Here is a 16,277-nt window from a genome sequence, read left to right on the forward strand (position 1 = left end):
GATGGTTCTTATACCAAAATTTAGAAGAAAAGTATATCTTTGCTCCTATGTTTTGCTTTTTTGTTAAAAACTTATCAAATTTGTATAACAGTCGTCTGAACCTGACGGTTGAAACTGGCGATTTTTTCGGGTTTTCGGATTGTCATATTTATTTTCGTGATTATGTTTTGGAAAAAAGGAAAACATACAGGCACGCATTAATGAGACCTAGATTTTTGTGAAAAAAATCATTGCTCTAGAGACATTATCCACGAAGGAAACAGGAGAATACGTTTGTATGGAGAAAAGCCACTCACGCTTGCTCTTAAAAAATGCTGTTATCTTCTAAATTCTTAAAAGAAATAAGTAGCAGGATATATGTCACGATATCGTCATTGATACTAAATTATGACTTTGTGATCACACTCTGTGCTACTTTTCCCATCCACGCTGATGTGAATCGACCTTTAGATCGGCGTTTATATCCATTAAGGACTCTTCCGACATAACGGGTAATCATATTCCGGGCAGACCCGGCGTAAATCATGAGGGCAAAAAACGCGACTGGACTTAACCATAGCCGGAGTTTATTGTAGGCTTTATTACTGACATGTGCCTAAACAATGTCTTATATAGTTAAAGCTATAACTTAGTGAAACGGGAAGTTTATTTAATAGTAGATACACACACACACACACATTTATCTACACACACATAATACATACACGCAGTTCACACACGCACACATAAAGACGGTAAATAGAACACTCAAAATACAAGTTAGTAATTTCCATTACCTAGATATTGTCACAATATTATCCGGGCAACAAAAAATACTAAAACGATTTCAGTACGAAAATACAACATAATAATCTCGGTAATACAAGGTGTCAAATTCTTTTAAAGACTTATTGACATGTTCTTGAAGACTTATTTCGTCGAAAATATAAAAGCTAAAAGCATAGATGGGTACTCGAGGCTTATGTCTCAACAGGAAACACTGCTTACATGATAACATACTTAATGTATCCACGTAGCTGTGAGAAAACACAGTGACACTAATATTTATTTATGACATACTTAATATCAACAAAATAGTATTTAGGGGCAATTTTCATGGGGAAAGTGACTTTGTAAATGTGATTTTAGGAGCTTTTATCATTACGAGTATTTATTATGAGATTCGCATCATTTCATATTAGATGATGCTCTTGGTCTGCGTTTATTCAAAATTCCCATGGGAATCATTTTCCAAGACACAAAGAATACTAAGTATGTTTGCGGGATACAAGCTATTATGTACCAAATTTCATCAAAATGGTTAAACGGATGGGCCACAGAAAAAGTTCTGACAAAAAAGATACACAGAAGAGTGTGTCTGTCTGCCAATTTTTCTGTCCGTGTATTAGTATGGATAAATACCTACTACAATATACTTGATTTAATTTAAATACATTAAGGGCCTGGGCACATAATATGGCGAAGCGCAGCGCAGAGCATTTTTCACAGTCAAAATATTAGTATCGACATTGTCCTCATTTAAATAATATCTAAAACCAATTGTGCATCCGTGCGGATACTCGCGCATCCGCGCGCAGTCCCGTGCGTGCTCGCGCAGTCTCTGGTACAAATTCGCGTAATGTGTAAACTTCGCGGGCATGCTCTGCGCTGCGCTCCGCCATATGTGCGCCGGCCGTAAGAAATTGTACGATTACTAAAAACGAGTGCGATGGCAGTAATATTCAGATGAAAACAGGTAAGCAGTAGCAATAGCAGTAGATTTTACAGTTAAATTAACCATCATAAGATAATGATGGTGATCTATACTAATAAATAAAATTGGAGTGTCTGTCTGTAATTTCGAAATAACTACCGCATATTAAGGTCATATGGTTATTTGAACGATACTATAACTGAATCACACGTTTTTAAAATTTTTGTCTGTCTGTCTGTCTGTCTGTCTGTTTGAAAAGGCTAATCTTGGGAACGGCTGAACCGATTTTGACGGGATTTTCACAGACAAGTAGAGAATTGACCAGGAAGTAACATAGGCTACTTTTTTAACCGACTTTCAAAAAGGGAGTTGTGTTTTTCTACCTATGTACACAGAAATCTCCGAGATTTCTGAACCGATTTGCGTCATTTCTTTTTTAATCGATAGAGGAACTTTGCGACATTGTTTCATAAAAAATTTGCAGTCCAACTCCTCAATCCTGATGCTGCAGGGGATCTGACCAATCCACGCGGGCGAAGCTGCGGGCATCAGCTAGTGTTAAAATAAATTGTCATCGCTGAACTTATGTAAACTAACCATTGCGGAAAAATCTAAGAAATATTTTTCTTATTTAACGACCGCAACGAGCTTAGTGCGCCGTCTTATCATATTCCGCTAATGGACAAAAGTGGAATGGTCGAGACAGGAATAGAACTTTATAACGTGATTCTAAGACGGGATTTGAACACGTTCATGTTAATGCAATGCATGGACTGGGAATTTCCTTTTCATAATATTAAACGAGAGTTATATCTATAACGTAGCTTGAAATTCGCTTTGATAATAGTTTTTTTGTATATACCTACCTATAATATAAGAAAAAACATTGTTCCAAGGTAGGAGAGAGAGAACCTACATGCAAAATCTAAAGTTTTAACACAGGGGTTTGAGCTATACTTTGTCAGTTTTTACTTTATACAATTACAAGGTGATGCCCGCGACTTCGTCCACGTGGATTGAAGTACATATTTGAAAATCGCGTGGGAACTCTTTGATTTCCGGGACAGAATTTTATAGGCCTGTCCTTTGGCTGCAAACTAACTACCAAACGTCAAAATCGGTAAAATGGATGAGCCGTAAAAATGTACTAGCAAGCGGACAAATAGACACACTTTCACATTTATAATTTAAGTAAGTATGAATTATTTTCCTTTTATTCTGTAATAAAACTTAAGAGCCAAGATGGGCTAAGCTATGAAAAGACTATTATGATTCATACCTATTGATAGATTTCACACACATCTCTCACTACATCATTCGCAAGACATCTCTGATGGAAAGATAGTCTAAAAAGTGTGAGTCAGGCAATAGGCATAGATAGTTAGATATGGTCAATGGTGCCGTGTCTCGTGTCATGTCATGGCGTCGCACGTAATGCTAATTTGAACCGCTCGCTGTACATGTCCGAAACCTAAAGGTATGTGTACATGTATGTAATTGGTCTTAGCTGATATTGGAAACGTTATTGGATGTCAATTTATAAGATAATATGACAAACATATTGTGTACCAATTAAATTAAGTAATAATCTTGCCTCCTAGCTTTCGCCGCTTTGCATCTGTGAGGGTTTCGAAAAAATTGGGCTTATTCCTTATCTACATCTCCATTTGGATATGAAGTTCCCCTTATAATAAAGGAGAAACTCTGTACAAAATTTCATCTTTCTAGGTCCAAGGGTTGGGCGTTGATGATTCACTCAGCCAGTCAGGACTTTTCTTGTTATTTTATATATTTTTATTCTAATCTATGTAGGTACTTCATGCCTAGCTCTTTAGTATAAACTTAAACATAAATCACAGATTAGAAAATAAAAGATCCTACACGTACCTATTTATTTTTATACTGATTCACCAAGATTCAAAAATTATACTGATGCTAGTTTACAAAACAAATTATAGCATTACAACATCTTAAAATAATCTTTTGGGCTAGGAATTTATTTTATGTTCTTTAAATTGCCTGTATGAGTCATGGATACAGTTATAGGTACATAAAGTCCTTATAATAAACACTCATACACCATACTACATCCATCACTCTTGTATATACCTAACTAGCGACCCGCCCCGGTTTCGCACGGATAGCTCATTAAGTACAATTTTTGTAGGGATATCTAATAAAAAATATAGCGTATGCCACTGATGAAAGAATTTTTCAAATCGGTGCAGTACCTAGTTCCAGAGATTAATTACTTCCTACAAACAAACTTATAAACTTCACCTCTTTATAATATTAGTAGGTATAAGATAACGTAGACCCCCACAAAAGGCGTTTAGAAATTCCAACGAGATTTATAAAAATCGTAAATCCAAGCGGATGAAGTCACAAGCATACACTAGTTACTCGCAATATTACAAAGAAGAATGTATAAAAATCGTAAGAAATAATATCAAAAGAATAACCGCAGTTATCGAGAATTCATATCACAAGCTTTAAGCCATTGGTAAAAAAAAGCGTGAAAGTCTTTGATCTTCAATATAAAATACGCATTGAATTCAGAGATTAAAGCCTTCGTTTTGAATTCGGCTATGAATATTTTGGTTAAATTATTACAATTAGGTATAGGTAATGGTAATCAAGGTAAATAAAAGGAAATTGACTTTCCACTATGTTTTACTCCACAGTATCACAGTTAATGACTAGATTAGTTCTACAAAAATGTGTAAAACACATACTCTAGTGAAGTTTTACTTACACTGGCAGACATGTACAATCACTATTTAGCTGAAGGAAACAAGTTTTCCCTTCATCCAATAAAGTTGTTATATGTGAGATAGTAAATATACCTAGTGGTTACCCAGTCGATACTGAATCATTCGAACTGTTTGCAACAGCGTAATACTACCATACAAAGTGTATTTACAAAATTTCAAATTCACCAGTCTATCCCAGATAATGGTCCTCCCTCACCGCTAGTTTTGAATACGCATTCTAACAAGCTCAACCTACGCGTGCTAATCGGATCTAGGCGACGCGACGCGACGCGTTGCGATGCATGGACGATTAGTGATTACGCACAAATACTAATTGTACCAATACAATACAATCATAGACAATACAGTTCATAGATACTAATACCGCTATTCAATATTCAGCACCGATTGGTTAATGTTTGGCTCAACTAATTAAATGCTAATACGTGAATAATTGATATTCGACGCAGTGGACATTGAATATTTTAATACGAAAAATTACTAGAGAAATACCAGTTATATTTATAAACATACCACACAGCATAGCTGAATGGAGAGTATATTTTATGCTGAGGCCTAGTTGGGGTAATTTAATATTGAGGTAAGACACAATAAAGTCTGCCCATCACCGAAATATAGAATTGTTAAACTTGACGCCTTTGTATGAGAACTGAGATGATATCAAATTACGACGTTTCATTTATCATCATTGAGATGATTATGCCATACCACGTTCATATTACATGGCGTATAAAATCGTTCTCGTTGGTGAGTAAGGCAGAAGATAGAAACGTGCGAGAGTAGAAGAGATAAGTAGCAGTCTACGAATGTGACTCAATTGCGGTTTTTTTTTTTCATAAAACACCGGCCACGATTAAATTATGATAAAACTACAATAAAATCAATGAAAGCGTGTTTAATTTTAGCCTTGATGATTGGTTTCGAACCTAAAATTTGTTTTCAACAAAATCATGCACAATTCATGAGAAACATGAGCAAATATTTATTGAGATAGCTACGCTACCACTGCACCCATCTATTAGAGGAATAATACCACTAACAAGAAACAACTATCTTAGAGCCAACTCCAAGATAATATGCAGGAAGCTTTCGATGTAATTTGCTATTCCAGTTGTAACACAAACCTGCAATAGTTCAAACGGTTGTTTGATTGATCAAATAGAAACGCGTATTTCTAGTTCCAATTTCCAGTATGGTTTAGTGGAAATACGAATCATCTAATTCGGGAAATGCAGATTTATCTCGTATGGCTTAAAAGCGTTTACGGAAACTAATTTTATTATTTTCCTATCATCAATTTGATGGAAGATAAGTATAATTAAATGCAAACAGTGCTATAAATTCGATAGCAGGTATACAGACTTAAAGATAACTAAATTAACTAAAAGTAGTGTAGACTATATTTTTCTGTTCAAAACATAGTGAAAACGGTTACCTTTAAACCTACAAATTAATTTGATCAGTATGGATTTAGGTTTTTTATAATCCCGTAGGAACTCTTTGATTTTCCGGGATAAAAAGTAGCCTATGTGTTAATCCAGGGTATAATCTATCTCCATTTCGAATTTCATCCAAATCCGTTCATTAGTTTTTGCGTGAAAGAGTAACAAACATACATACACACAAACTTTCGCCATTATAATATTAATGTGATGTGATAGTATGACATACACACATACATACATACAAACTTTCATCTTTATAATATTAGTGTCATGTGATTATATGGTTCAGATGTGATACAGCATGTGATAACAAGTTAATAGAACCTTGTACATATTTTAATATAAATAAAACCACTTACAAGTAAAATACATTTTATTAATATTCGGAATAATAATAAAGGAAAACAAAACAACTTGTCGGATAAGGGACCGACTTTCCGAACTTGTCGAACCAGCGATTTATTAAAAGGTTAAAACAAACAAACATGTGTTTTGAACAGCGTGAAGGGCAAAAAGCGAAGACTAATGGTTCAAACGTGTAAAAATACAATAGGTATGTGATTTTCACTATAACGACGTAAGGAATATCTGAATAGAAAGAATAGTATGAAAGAGGCTTAATATGCAGCATATATTTAATATTTAAAAAAAAATGAAAATACTATGATTTACTTCAATTGCTTTTTTTTGTTTTTGAAAGTTTTTAAGTTAGGTAAGCACATAGTTCAGGTTAAGTCATTCTTTTTGCGTGACTCTACCTGCGTTATGATTAAAATAACCTACCAACCTATTCAATATGATTAGGTAAGTAATAAAAAAAACCGAAATCAACTTTTTAATTAAGGGATCAACTTAGCGAACTCGACGAAGCGATCTGGTAGAAGGTTAAAACAAACAATCACATGTTTTAAACAACGAGAAAGGAGAAAAGGGAAGAGTAATGCTCGAAACGTGTCCAGCGGCATTTAAATTGGAATTTTCTCACAATCCAAGCTTGTAATTTGGTTAGAGAGTGTATTTTCGGTGCACTCGTAATCGGGTTAAAGAGACGACCACCGCGTGCCGAGCCTACGGGCCATTGGGTAACTCTTACTACCGACAGTCGAATTACCAGGACTTTTGTGAACCGAAACTTACTTTTTGTCGACGACAAAATGGAGACAATGCGTTTGGGTAAAAGGTATTCATATATCTACATCTGTTAATATTTTCTTAAAAACCACTTATTTTGCCGATTTAGATGCGGTTTTGCATCACATAGTTCACAGCAGTTTCTCAAACATAATATGTTACGGTAAAGTAAAAGCTCTTTATTAAAGGAAACAAGTTATAGATTCACAAATTCACTAGTTTCTTACTAATATAAATCCAAAATTTTGTTTATTACTAATTGATGCCCCAACTAACTAACATCTTAGTCATTTGGAAGCATGGAGCAACAAGACCCTTGACGGTCCATACGAATACGATACGAATACGAATCCCATATTTTTTAGCAGTAAAGTACCCTTGAATCGAGGGTACGTTAATGCTTAAGAATACGGAATATATTTTTTATCCCATGTATTCATAAAAGTTTAAAAAATCTACGCAAAATAATGTTTTAGCAAAAACTGCTCATAAGCTAGTTAAAAATACAAAATCACTGTCCAAGCGACTCTATCCGTCGATGACTATCAAACGAACGAGCCATTTAAAGACTCCATTAAGCCCATGTCATTTAGTAGTCCATGTTAGGGGAACAGGCGACATCTCAAATTCTGTGCGCCGTCCGTTCACATGGGCTGCATGGCAATACTGGCCCGAACACGCGCCGGAATTTGTCCTTATTCACTGGCACTGTCCACCAAGAATTATCATCGTAAACGGTGTTATTGAATAAGAACATTGTGTGCGATTACTCTAAACTTTATGGATTTGGCAACGTTCGTAAAGGCTATTTGTATAGGCGTCTGTAGACATATTTAATGCTGGCCTATGTAACCTAGAAAAACACTAGCTTTTGACTTTCGTGACCCGAAATTTTGTGCCTCAATAAAAGCTGATTAAGCTGAACTATCCTGACAATCGTGATTTTCATGAGTTACAACTTATTCTTCTTTTTCTCTAATCCCACGCTAAGTGGGCTCGTCACAACGTTTCTTCTTTCTCCACTCTGTCATCAGTCAACGCATTATCCACCCCTAGATTGTTATTTACTTTAATCTTAGTGCTTAATAAAAAGTTAAATTGATTGTTGTTTTCGAAAAATGCCATAAAAAATACAGCGGTTCTATGACATTTATGAGGTGTTGTTGCTAAGCTGAAAATTCTGAACCTACCAAGGATTACCTACCAAACATGGAAACACCTCAATATTCTACGAGCTCTCGGTCCAGGTTCTCAACTTGAAAGTAAAACAATGTTATTGTAAATTACTATTACTGAAACCAAAGTCATTAACTTTGAAGGCGATTGTGATTGAAGAGAATTTGAGCATAAGTACACAAAAAAATTACGAGCAGCCGTAAAATTACATATTCAGTAGATGTAAACCGATGAAGCAGAAGTACCTACCCAAAGCGTAAAGACGTTTTTTTATGAATCACTTCGGTCTACAAGGAAAGGCTCTAAGGCGGATATGCGGTTATTATTCACCTTTATAGGCACTAATATTGAATTATGATCACTCCAAGTACCCCGTACCCAGATTGTAATGATAATTGCGGGCGGACTTAAAAGTTTGCCAAATTCAATATCTTGGTACGAGTTTGCACATTTCAACAACATTGATAAATTTCGAGTATCGAATAGCTAATGCGATTCAAAAGTACTTGTGACAGTCTTATTGAATAAAAAATATTTTGAATTTGAATTTGATGAGGTCTAGGTCAGCGCATTTGCTTAGAAGCTGCCTATTCACTTTTACTTTGTACGACTTTTTAAAGTAACTTTGCTTGCCCTAACTTGCTTTATGGACATTTTATTCCTACTTTATAATGTTTCAAGACTCAAAATCTATCAACTTTGTCGAGATATGCAAAGTTGTACTAAGGGTACATAGATCGGAAGAAAACGGGCGTTCAAGAACCTTGCAATAATTTCTTAAAGGAATTTTTTACTTGCTTCAAATATTTTTGATTACTTTTAAGGAGTTCTTTAGTGAAATCTACGCAGTGATGGAATTTGATCAAGATTTTCCTTATTAGGGAGGCTCTTTTATCTAGTTAAATAAGGTTAGAAGACGCCGCGCCGTATGAAATGCGATACTCTAATTTTCCTTTTTAACAGAGCTCTCTCCGTCACTTACTCCATACAATCGTAGTTCCCATTTCATTTGAATATTAAGCAACCAAAGTCCATGAAATTTTGCAGACATAGTCTAGAAACTAATATCTGTGTCTGTGGTGTTTTAGATTTTTCTAAAAATATGTAGTTTTAAAATTACAGGGGTTCAAAGATTTGTATTTTTCTTTAAAAAAAGGCCCAACTTTGTGCTCGTTTTTCTAGACAACGAAGCAATTTAATGAAATTTGGAAAAACCACAGACCTAGAAAATTTAATGAATATCATGCAGTAAAAAAATTATCGTTATATATTTTATATTGTTATAATTATGTTGGAACTACGAAAACCAGAAATTACACCCAGAAATCTTGAAAATTTCGTGCTGTCTCGATTTCTGCAAGAGGGGTGGTGAGGTGCGGGGGACGACCAACCCCCGACGGTGACGGGGGGCGGAAACTGACAGTCTAAACTGGTCTAAACACACGGGCCACATTTAAACTACACCCGACTCTAAACTTGTCGATAGGTCTAACTAAATACACTGGTACATTTCAACTTGCGTTAGACGTATGCGTTACCTACTCAGACGTTGCCTGTAGATAAAAATATGTCTCATGTTTGCTGGCAATAGCGCATGCATCAAACCCTGCAAGTTGCACCTATTCCTCACCCAATACGCAATTCCTCACGCAATACGCACAGCTTTAATATTATAATTTTTGACAATATATACTATAATATGTAATGCCATATCACAGGTCACTCTCTGATTTATTGCTAACAATTTACTTCCAAATCAATTCCAAATGCAAAGAAATCTAAGTGTGTTCAATTCACACTGCCCAATACCAGGACCTTAAATGACATAAATTCATTGATTAATAATCATATGTTGAAAATAAAGGAGAACCCCGTGTTTCTCGGTATAACGTTAGATGCAAAGCTTCTATGGAACACCCACATATCAACACTTGATGGTAAACTCAACTCTGCTGCTTACACTGTTAGAAAAATTCGACAGGTACTGACGTGGAAACTGCAAAAATTGTATATTTTGCCTATATTCACTCTATTATGTCTTACGGACTCTTGCTATGAGATAAAGCGATAGATATTGAGAAAAAAATGTATTACAGAAAAGGACAGGACGTGCAATTTATAATTTAAAACCGCGCGCTGCCATACAATAAAAATATAAGGAAATAAGTACCTTATTTATTATCTTATAGTAGCTTTTAAATATATTTACAACTAGCTAATGCCCACAGCTTTGCTCGCGTGGATTTAGGTTTTTGAAAATCCCGATCCTTTCATTTCCCAGAACAAAAGTTGCCTCTCCGTAATAGCCCGTCCCCGGGATGCAACTTGTTTCTGTATCACGTAAGAACATTTAAACGGATGATCCTTTTCAAATCCCGAGGGATCACCAGGATTTAGGAATGCAATTTCTTACAGCATCAGGGTTGAGGTCAACGACAAAGTATTTACTTGGTATAGATACCTTCAATATCAATTAATAATCGACACTTTTTAAATCCCATTAGCTTTAGTAGTCAGGTCCCCTGCAACATCAGGATTGAGGAGTTGGAATCCAAATTTTTTATTGAACAATGTCGCAAACTTTCTTTATCGATTAAAAAAACTAGCCAAAATTACGCAGTTAGGTTACCTGCCAAATTTCATGGTTTTGAGTCAACGGGAAGTACCCTAGAGGTTTTCTTGACACACTCGACAGACAGAGAGATAGACAACAAAGTGATCCTATAAGAGTTCTGTTTTTCGTTTTGAGGTACGAAACCCTAGAAACGTAGGAACGGCATTCCGAACCAGTGGTAAATTTTTCTGACCAAAAAACACTTTGAAGTTTACCTAAAAGTTTACAGGAATAAAAATTTATCATTGTACTCCATTCCATTTCATTCTATTCCATTCTGTTCAAAGATAAATAGATTATAAAAATATTTGTCACCGAAACAATAATTTACGATACATCAACCAATATCAATTTTACTGATGACAATCTGACTATTACCAAAGTGAACGACTACTATAATATCTATTATATACGACTAACATAATATGTATTATAAATTGTGTGCCGTTTGCATTCTCACTAAGTTCTCATTAAGTTTGTTTTATTTGGTTAAACTTTCTGGCATTTATATTGTTATGACGTTTAATTGGCAAACAGTCTGTTTATTGACTGAAACTCAAAAATTCAGCCAATCACAACAAATAAAATATTTTAATAATGATTGATGCAGCTTTCTGTAATCGAAAACAAAATATTTGACATTAACTTGAATGTGACAGTGATTTCCGAGTAGGGTTGCCAGAGGCCCCGTATTTTACTGGTTACTGGTTGGTATTTCAGGATACAGAAACCCGTAATTATGAAAATAAAATATGGGGCAAATAAAACTAAATATTTTTAGGGTTCCGTACCTCAAAAGCAAAAAGGAAATAGGATCAATTCGCTGTCTGTCTGTCTGTCCGTCTGTCTGTCTTTCCGTCTGTCCGTCTGTCTGTCTGTCCATCTGTCCGTCTGTCCGTCTCTTCGTCTGTCATGTGTTCATGAACAAATATTAGTATTTTCAATTTTCAAAGTAACTAAATATTAAATCAAGTAGGTTATTATATGAAAGGACTTTACCAGTACATTCTAAGACAGATTTTTATTTATTTTTATGCATATTTTTTTTAATGCATAACAGTTTTGATTTCTTGTGTAAAATGTCGAAAAAAAATACCCGAATACGGAACCCTCGGTGCGTGAGTCTGACTCGCACTTGGCCGGTTTTTTACAAATTCAGCCGGGCTGGCTTGCGAAACCAAACGCTGACGTTATGTCCAGTAGAAAGAATACATATTTTCCTTGTGCGACAATGCGTAGAATAATACCTGCGTAGCCGAAACCCACTCGATTTTGATCATGGCCGTAGCCAAAGAGGCGGAGGTTGGTTTTAGGATCTAAGCCTTTTTTTATACAAGTTAGCCCTTGACTTTAATCCCTCCTAGTGGTAATAGTGCAGTCTAATTTCTTGGCCGGTAGGGCCATACTAACCATATAACTAGCCATGACCCACCAGACCAGAAATTTAGAAATGGCCACTGCGTCTGGGAGACTGTCAAAAACCTAAACCTAAAATAATACTTACACTATTTCTTGCATTTGCTTACCAATTTTTTTTGGAAATATATCAAACATTTCGCGCTCGCTTCACTCGCGTTTTGAATTTGTATTACTTGGTGTATGCCCCGCAATTTCGTCTGCATGAATTTAGGTTTTTAAAAATTCCGTGGGAGATTTTCCGGGATAAAAGCTTATGTTCGTTTCTGGGGTGCAAGTTACCTCTGAATAGTAAGTATCAAAATTTTGGTAAAGAAGTATCTTGCTATGGCTAAACTCGTTTCCCTTTCACATATTTTTTTCTGTATTGAACCAAAAACACTTACGCTCACTGCGCTGCTCTTTTTCATTGTTGTATTTTATTCCACTATCAAATTGAAAGGCGAAATTCAACTAACCAGGTAATTAGCCCATAAAGTTGAGCGAACGTATTTTTCCTCATGACAGGATTCAGTTCCGGCCCTGATAAAACCTCTCCCGAAATCAATTCCTGGCTACGGCCATGGTATTGATACTTTGAAGGTGGAATTACAAGTTAAATGTAATTTTAAGTTAACATGCAAAGATTGTATGCATGAAATGTATAACATTTTATTTTACAAAATGAAGAGTTTTTAAAAACTACTGAAATAAATAAATAATCTTTTATTTAAAACCACATTGTAAACACAGTTCACCGATCAAGACCCGGCAACATACAGAGAAAAAATACAAAACATACAAATAAACTGAAATACCTAAATAAGCTTTCAGAGAGAACCACCGCCTATTTCTTCAAATACAATAATAAACAATACAATAATACAACAATATATAAGAAACAATGTCTCCCGTAAACAAATCTAAACCCCGTATTTTTGATGGTGGTAGCCTGTAAATCTAAAAGAGGCAGGTGGCAACCCTACACCTACCCTACACCTAGACAGAATGAAAAATTTGTTTTCATTACTCGGCAGGCCTACTGCCAAAGTTTGACAGAAAGTGTGGCGGTAGTTGTGACCTCTGATTGGCCGACTCTCTTTCACTATTTGCTAAAATTGATGATTGCAACAACAATTTTTGCTTTTTTGTAATCTAAAACAGAACACGGACGTCAAACAGGTTGACTAATTGCAATCATTTCTGACCGGCTAACATTGTTCCGCTAGTGGCTCAAACTCACTGTCGCAGCAAGAACATGGTAAATTCAGCCAATCACAGCAATTTGAATTGGATATCACAAATGTACCGATCTAGGAACCGAGAATGCACGAACCAGGGCAAATAGAGATAAGAACAATAATATCATACGTAGGAAATCGACGGGGGCTCGTTGACAAGTATCCTCTTAAACGTACCGTGAAAATCATCAATGTTTATACCTACGCATGAACGTTTTTATGTTCTGAAAATTTACCTTAATTTATTATTATTAATATAAGTAAGTATTTAGGGTTAATTTGGAATGAATAATCTTTTAAATCCATTAATAACACGAATGAATGGACAATGTGTGTCATTAAAAGTAGGCTTACTTGCAGACATAGATATTTACTTTAATTTAAAAATACTCTGACTGTATAGCTGACAAAAAAGACCAATGCATTTTAAGGTTGATGAGTAAATAGCGACCATGTTAGTAAAATTCGTTAGGAAGTTGATTCGGCGATATCAGCTGCATATAGTTGACGTCAAGAAAGACCTAGTGTACTGACGTCTATCGGCCTGAAAGCTAGGCGTCAAGCAAAAGGATGATAGACGAAACAATCGCGCGGCAGAATAGACATTCCCACCGGCAACCTTAGGTAGGTTACCCACTTAGTTCTTATCCACTGCACAGATTCAAGGTTCGGTTCGAAGAGGTTAAATTTTTCATGCAACTATATTAAATACATGCAGCAGTAGGTGATAACCAGATAACTTGTTTCCATTGAAACTTTCAATTTTCCAAAACATTATTACATTTAGGACAAGTGACATGGCCAACAAAAGCGACTTTGATTAATTTCTCGTTAGATTTATGGCTTTCATAAATCAATACAAGTGCAAATAAGTCAGCTGACCAATATTTGCAGTTGGATTGATATTTTGAACTCGATAATAATAACTACTCTGTATCTTCCTGTATTTATTTATTATTAACCTAGTACTACTACTACATGGTACCCATTACTTTTTCGCGTGGATTTAGGATTTTTTTTAAATTCCAAAGGGAATTATTCGATTTTTAGCCATAAAAATGTAAATGGATGGGTTGTGAAAAATCAGCAGGCAAACAGACAGACACACTTTCGCTTTTATAATATTTGAATGGAAGTATGGATGGATTGAATTACCGTATTGAAGGTCCTAAGTATTTACGTATTTATTTTATATCATGCCCAATACTCTATTGAAATTAACGTAGTTTATGTATTTCGGTCTTCAGTCTATTAATTATAGTAAGTAGGTCCAACAAAATTATGTATTTACTACATGTTAATTTTTTTAACAAGAGCATTTTTCACCATCCATTTTACTACGTACTAATCCTAATTTTGAATGTCCACCTCTTACGACTGTCTCTCCATGCTTACTAAGGCGAAAACAGATTTACTGCTCTGTATTCGCATTAAAAACTCCATATTACGAATCTAAAGTATGCAACATACACAACGCGTGACGGGGCTTATCTTCTAGTCTAGACGTTGTAATACAAGGAACAGGCGTTCATCAAGCGGGAGTGAAGGTAGAATTTGAGTTTTGCAATCACGACGCGCGACGATTACTTATGATACTTAGGAAGCGTTACTTTGTATAAAAATTTATGGAGAGCATTTGAGGTAAGCGACCGCGACGCGTGACATCACACTATCACACTAATATTATAAAGGCGAAAGTTAGTGTGTATGTGTTTATGTGTGTGTGTAAGTACATATGTTTGTTTCTCTTTCACATAAAAACTACTGGACGGATTTGGCTGAAATTTAAAATGGAGATAGATAATATTTTTAAATCAAAGAGTTCCCATGGGATTTCAAAACCTAAATCCACGCGGATGAAGTCGCGGGCATCAGCTAATTTAATATATAAGGCACTTCAGTATCGCGGTCGCGTAGTTAAAACCCCAGCAATGGGGCTTCGTCTCCGCCACATCGCGGATCATGTCTGTATAAAGAATTATACACGCATACGCTCGTATTTGGTGTAACGTCTGCCGAGCGGATTTCGTGGCGCGCTCCGTGTGTTTGAGGTCTAAAAATGTTTTGCATGAGATATTCGGACAGAAAATTATTTCGAGCCGGAATTTTACGGAATCCTGGTCGCATGAAAACGAGTTTCGGAAAAAAGGTTATTCGTGGGAACTGCAACGTGAGCATGTCTCACTAATTGTAGGTACTCTACCTGTATTAAATTAACGGTGAAAAATATTACGTGGGCGATTATATGTTTTGTGTTAATATCATTCTATGCAAAAAATCACGTTCATCCGCTGCGCTGTTGCGGCATGATATAAAGTCTGACTAACAAACAACAACAAACACACTTTCGCATTTTGAATATGGGAAGTAATAACAAAATATTAGATATAAAAGTCAAAATAAAAAAAACTTCTATCTAATTAGAAAATTAAATAATATAATCAAAAGTTAAAACCTATAATTACTATCTGGGTACATTCTCATAATATTATTTTGTGGCTTTGCAAAATTTTCGAACCAAGACCAACTTTTTTAAACTTGCATGTTACGATGAACCGACAATTATTCACTAAAATGAACGGGTAGCAAACTCTCGGTGAGCAACTTACCACAAATCTGCATTTCAAATACCTACAGCGCTGATACTCGCTATCCTGCTAATAATGTGAATCTAAAAAAAAGGTTTGATCCTGCAAAGCATTACATACAATCCTTTAACAATTCAATATTTACAATTACAATTATATTTTTACAATTAAATATTTAATTTAATTGATGCAATAGTTGTACAAGATTTTGCGCAGGAAC

The 16,277-nt window shown here is 35.3% G+C and overlaps 1 protein-coding gene across 4 annotated transcripts in view; it reads right to left on the reverse strand.

Moving 5' to 3' along the window:
- LOC123872016 overlaps positions 1 to 16,277 on the reverse strand; it is a 303,144-nt gene that overhangs the window by 103,421 nt on the left and 183,446 nt on the right. The window lies entirely within an intron of this gene.

This window comes from Maniola jurtina, chromosome 14 (assembly GCF_905333055.1).
Source record: "Maniola jurtina chromosome 14, ilManJurt1.1, whole genome shotgun sequence".
Classification (NCBI taxonomy): Eukaryota; Metazoa; Arthropoda; class Insecta; order Lepidoptera; family Nymphalidae; genus Maniola; species Maniola jurtina.